At 45.8% G+C, this 6,411-nt stretch overlaps 1 non-coding gene across 1 annotated transcript; it reads left to right on the top strand.

Moving 5' to 3' along the window:
* The first annotated feature begins 279 nt into the window (after positions 1-279).
* Trnat-ugu lies at positions 280-354 on the top strand. The gene has a single exon. It is a non-coding gene; the product is annotated as a tRNA-Thr (tRNA).
* Positions 355-6,411: the final 6,057 nt, after the last annotated feature.

The raw sequence follows: 6,411 nt of genomic DNA, 5'->3' as shown, positions 1-6,411 counted from the left end.
CACAGTCAAGACTTTATAAAATTGTGTACATGATGGAAAGCCCTGAATATGGGCAGAAAAAAAGAACCAGTTCATAAATGCCCAGCATACAAACAATTATGTTAAATCAGCAACAGCCATCCACATTAAGGACACTGGCCACTCATTTCAGGATGTTACTCGTGGAAGAATGTGTTGGGCTAGCACACTACGAGTGTTGTGTGTGGACATACAAGGTGAGAATGTGGGTCTCGCGGGAGGCGTGCGCGAGATAGTTCCTGCAGTCGCGCTATCCTTTGTGCCCTCGGTGGCTCAGATGGATAGAGCGTCTGCCATGTAAGCAGGAGATCCCGGGTTCGAGTCCCGGTCGGGGCACACATTTTCACCTGTCTCCATTGATATATATCAACGTCAGTCAGCAGCTGAAGGTATTAAAATAATTCTAATTTAGGTAAATTCTGGTTGAGAGGGGGGGGGGGGGGGAGAGAGAGAGGAACATTTGACATATGAAGAAATCTTTGTGACTCGTAATACTTCCACAGGGTCACAAAACAATAGTAAATAAACCTAATCTCATACAGATTCGCGTATGGAGGACATAGTGCAGACATCCCTGGGGTTGTGAAGCAGTGAATGGGTTGAAAATAAATAAATCGCCAGGTCCTGATGGGATTCCACTCGGTTTTACAGAGAGTACTCTATTGCATTGCCTCCTCACTTTGCTTGCATGTATCGCGAATCTCTTGCCCAACGTAAAGTCCCGAGCGAGTGGAAAAAAGCGCAGGTGACGCCTGTATATAAGAAGGGTAGAAGGACGGATCCTTAAAATTACAGACCAATATCCTTAACATCGGTTTGTTGCAGGATTCTCGAACATATTCTCGGTTCGAATATAATGAATCTCCTTGAGACAGAGAGGTTCCTGTCCATGCATCAGCACGGCTTTAGAAAGCATCGCTCCTGCGAAACGCAACTTGCCCTTTTTTCGCATGATGTCTTGCGAACCATGGATGAAGGGTATCAAACGGATGCCATATTCCTTGACTTCCAGAAAGTGTTTGACTCGGTGCCCCACTGCAGACTCCTAACTAAGGTACGAGCATATGGGATTGGTTCCCAAGTATGTGAGTGGCTCGAAGACTTCTTAAGTAACAGAACCCAGTACGTTGTCCTCGATGGTGAGTGTTCATCGGAGGTGAGGGTATCATCTGGAGTGCCCCAGGGAAGTGTGGTAAGTCCGCTGTTGTTTCTATCTACATAAATGATCTTTTGGATAGGGTGGATAGCAATGTGCGGCTGTTTGCTGATGATGTTGTGGTGTACGGGAAGATGTCGTCGTTGAGTGACTGTAGGAGGGTACAAGATGACTTGGACAGGATTTGTGATTGGTGTGAAGAATGGCACCTAAGTCTAGATATAGATAAATGTAAATTAATGCACATGAATAGGGAAAAGAATCCTGTAATGTTTGAATACTCTATTAGAAGTGTAGCGCTTGACACAGTCACGTCGATTAAATATTTGGGCGTAACATTGCAGAGCGATGTGAAGTGGGACAAGCATGTAATGGCAGTTGTGGGGAAGGCGGACAGTCGTCTTCGGTCCATTGGTAGAATTTTGGGAAGATGTGGTTCACCTGTAAAGGAGACCGCTTATAAAACGCTATTACGACCTATTCTTGAGTATTGCTCGAGCGTTTGGGATCGCTATCAGGTCGGATTGAGGGAGGACATAGAAGCAATTCAGAGGCGGGCTGCTAGATTTGTTACTGGTAGGTTTGATCATCAAGCGAGTGTTACGGAAATGCTTCAGGAGCTCGGGTGGGAGTCTCTAGAGGAAAGGAGGCGTTCTTTTCGTGAATCGTTACTGAGTAAATTTAGAGAACCAGCATTTGAGGCTGACTGCAGTACAATTTTGCTGCCGCCAACTTACATTTCGCGGAAAGACCACAAAGATAAGATAAGAGAGATTAGGGTTCGTACAGAGGCATATAGACAGTCATTTTTCTTTCGTTTGGGAGTGGAACAGGGAGAGAAGATGCTAGTTGTGGTACGAGGTACCCTCCGCCACGCACCGTATGATGGATTGCGGAATATGTATGTAGATGAAGATGTAGAACATGATTATTGATATCAGTTGCAGAGGGATTTTGGTTTGGTACATTATTTACACAACCACCTTGATTGTGGCGAATTATGTTTGTCACATTAAGTTGCCACCGTCTCTTGACATGCAAGATAAAATCAAGGACAAACAGAGATTCTCAAATATAATGAAAACTTTTTTCCAGTGGTATGATGATATAATTGTTGTGTCGCACTGTTTCATATGAGAGAACACTGTGAATGCACTGGAGCACTACGTTTAGTTGCATTCTTATTATCTTTAAGTAACATGCACTTTTGGGAGAGTTGGAGGGTGCCTGTGTCAGCAACGGCGAGGGAGTGAGGGATTGGGGGGGGGGGGGGGGGGCGAGGGTGGAGGGGCGCGGTTAGGTCGGCGGCGGTCACGGTAATTGGGGGCGGAGGGCATCTCTGAAGGCGGCATCCAGCGCGGCGTGCAGCCTGCTCTGGAACGTCTGTCGGTACGCGCTTTTCTGCCTGACTCTCTTGTGCTCCTCCTAAAACTGTTTGCCGGACTGAGACTCGAACTCGGGACCTCTGCCTTCCATCGGCAAGTGCTCTATCGACTGAGCCACCCAAGCGCGGCTCACGAGTCGACCTCACAGCTTTACTTCTGCCAGTACCTTGTCTCCTACCTTCCAAACTTTACAGAAGCTCTCCTGCGAAACTGGAGTCGTGCTTGGTTGGGTGGCTCGTCTGCGCCAGCACGGTAGCTCAGCGTGTTCGCTCTCTAACAAGAAAAACTGAGTGAATGCTTCAACGTTGGACTTGAATGGGTGTCAGGGGACGCCTACCCAGAACAAATGCAAGGAACAATAACGAACAAAATTAGTTAAACAAAAGAAAAAAGGTGGTTGAGTACTTGCCCGCAGGAGTCAAAAGTCCCGGGTTCGAGTCTTGGTCCGGCACGCAGTTTTAATCTGCCAGAAAGTTTCTCATAACTTTTTCTCTTCAACAGGGTTTCCACAGAAAAGCTCCATACTTTCCAAAACAATTTAAAAAAAAAAAAGCTGTAGTGTGCAGCATTATCTAAGGCAACTCGAAATGATTCGTGTAATTTCCTAAACAATTCCTTTCGTTTTGTTTCAGGTCGTTCATAATTACCAGAAGTGACTACACCTCCAGCCGGCCGGTGCGGCCGAGCGGTTCTAGGCTCTTCAGTCTGGAACCGCGCGACCGCTACGGCCGCAGGTTCGAATCCTGCCTCGGGCACGGGTGTGTGTGATGTCCTTAGGTTAGTTAGGTTTAAGTAGTTCTAAGTTCTAGGGGACTGGTGACCTCAGATTTTAAGTCCCATAGAGCTCAGAGCCGTTTAACTACACCTCCAGAGAGAGCCCAATGCGTAGTGTGGTATGTCGAAACGAAATCACCCTTTTCTGTCCAAAGAAATTTCCGACGTGAATTTCAAAGGAAGCCACCAGATGTTAAGACGATTAAGGTTTGGTATGAGAAGCGCTATCCACTGGGATCGTAAACAGACAGTCAGGTTCTGGAACAAAACGCACTTCTGAGGAAGTGGTAGAAGAGATCAGAGACACCTTCCAACGAAGTTCCTGAGAGTCAGTTCGTCGAACATCAGGAAGGGGAAAAGCACCACAGGCGCGAAGATGCGAGCTCGTGCCAGTGACATAGAGACTCACCACTTGGACTGTCTTTCTTCTCGATCCTTATTTTTTTAAACCAAATGGTTCAAATGGCTCTGAGCACTATGGGACTTAACTTCTGAAGTCATCAGTCCCCTAGAACTTAGAGCTACTTAAACCTCACTAACCTAAGGACATCACAAACATCCATGCCCGAGGCAGACCTGCGACGGTAGCAGTCGCGCGGTTCCGGACTGAAACGCCTAGAACCGCTCGGCCACCGCGGCCGGCTTTTTAAACTATCCACACGCATTTGTGGGGGCGGCATCTGACGAATCCGTTAGTTCTCTCCAGGTATCTTCTTCTCGTCTGCTTTTCCACTTGTAAAAACAATCGCCGTCGCTTATCGTTCCTCCACTAGTCCGAAGATACCTACTTCTGAGTTACTTATGTTGGCTGCGAGATTTCCACCAGCGCCATGGGCAACGCTGAGGAGGAAGATGTCGACTTCGCCTCGGCCAATTGCCGTCCGAGTAGAATGCGCCAATCATCGGACGACAGTCGACAAAAGCCTACTCGGAAGATATAAGAGCAGCTCTCACCCACTTGGTTGTAGATCGTCGTCCAGGGCTGACTTAGACAGAAAACGTCGTTTAGCGAACTCTTAGAAGTGAACACAGAGTTGTTGTAAATTCATTTGCTATGTAGTGTGAAGCCTACCTACGATTATTTCCACTTAGACGTTGAGGGCCCTTTCTGTGTTATATTAGAAGCAGTGTTACAGCCGTCATTATTACTCAGTCACAAAGATAAGTAAACATTTTAACTCATTTTGTAACACCTATTTTCGACCTATTTTGTATCCATATTTCTATGGAAATTGGTAGAAGTTCAAATGGTTCAAATCGCTCTGGGACTTAACATCTAAGGTCATCAGTCCCCGAAATTGGTAGTGTTGCTTATGTATAGTGCTGTATCCATCATGGAAATTCTTTGACTACGTATACACATTTCAGTTATGTGAATTGTTTGAACGATGTTGTTTAAACTGGATTTAATTAACTACTGAAATGTTTGTTTTATATTGTACTGTAAATATGTTGGTCCATAGTTAGGGAACGCTGGGTTGAATTGTAAGGCATCGTGGTCTCCTGACCTTCATTGCTTACATATTCCGCCCTCACAATCATATTCCGCACATCAAGACGCTTCATTCGAACCAAAACTTGATAAGACAAAGTCAATGTTCTATGAATTCATGTAAACGATATGCAAATAACAAGTAAGCGCACCGTGGTTGAAATACTCGAGGCTGGCGTACACACACACACATTCAAGACACGACGGTCACGAAAGCTTTTAGTTCGAGAGAGGCATACACCACACACCAGGATGCCGGTCCCTTCAGAGGTTTTCACAGGGAGCTATCTACGTCGGCCAGCGGCTACCTGTGGAGAGGAAAGTGTGTGCCCGAGTGAAAGGGGGAACAAGCCCGTGTTTGGCTTAAAAGCAAATTCCGTTACATTGTGTGGGAGCGGCCAACCTACACATTCTTTACAAATATAGCATGCAGTTTCTGAGATTTTCACAGGGAGACAGCAAACGGCAAACGCCGATGCTACAGATTTCTGGATTGGTCGCCTTAAACAAAACGTCATTCTCCCGTTTTAGAAGAACAATGCTGATTGGCAGACGATATTTCTGACACATTGTGCTGAAGGAGTAATGGAAGAGACCGAAAGATATACCCCTTCACGTCTGGCATGGAGAGGGGCTGTTCCGTTGTCGCTCTTGGAGCGAGGAACAAGTCTATCCTCAGTACTTCACTGGGAGAGCACCACTGTCGAGAGCTAATCAGAGTGCGACTCTGTATTGAGTCCTTGCGATTAAGCATTGCTCACTGTGTTGGCCGACACACTTATTGTGCGGTGTGAATGGACAGAGTTATAGTTAAACCCCTGCGAGCGAATTTTTAGTGGCATCGCGGTGGACTGGTTATCTGACCGGTGTACCACGCCAATAGTTAGACTAGGGGCGAATAGGAGTCCTTGACTTCATCAAGGCATAGGGAGAGTTTGATTGGCGAAGGTCAATCCAGATAGAACGAGAGTTATCTTATTTGTCAGCAGCGAGCGGCGCAGACAGCAGTCATCGCAGCTTATGTTATTGTGCGCTACAGGTCTTGCAAGCCCCATATTTCCTCCACAACAGTACACTTCACTGCTTTTCACATGCAACAGCCTCCACCATACCTTGCAACATTCTAAGGCATAATTATTCAAGTTGAGTAGGCGTGGCTCTCAGCCATTCTGCCAAGTCAGCAACGATCTTAAACTTCGTATAGAAATTACATTACCGAATCCTATCCTTAAGAGGTAACTTCACATTCCGAAAAGAACCCGGAAATAAATTGTTCAGTTCATAACTAAAAGTGCCATTGTGATTTCTAAGAATTTTTGCAAAATAAATAATAATTTTCGTTAGTTTCATGTTTTTCTTACACTAACTAGCACTAGTTGAGTACCCAATGATCCCACTAGTTACGTAAGAAATTTTGTGAATTTTTGTGTCATTTCCTTACAGCGGACGACTCCAGAAGATATTTATTGCTGAAAGTTCTTCAGGCATTTCTCATTAGAACGTTAGGAGCGTCTGTCTTACTTGTGTAGTAGTGTGGGGGTGGAAATCGCATCTTGCAGGAGCCACAGGGTAAAGGGTATCTCTCA

This window comes from Schistocerca piceifrons, chromosome 9 (genome assembly GCF_021461385.2).
Source record: "Schistocerca piceifrons isolate TAMUIC-IGC-003096 chromosome 9, iqSchPice1.1, whole genome shotgun sequence".
NCBI classification, from domain to species: Eukaryota; Metazoa; Arthropoda; class Insecta; order Orthoptera; family Acrididae; genus Schistocerca; species Schistocerca piceifrons.
This window is presented reverse-complemented; position numbering and strand designations above follow the sequence as displayed.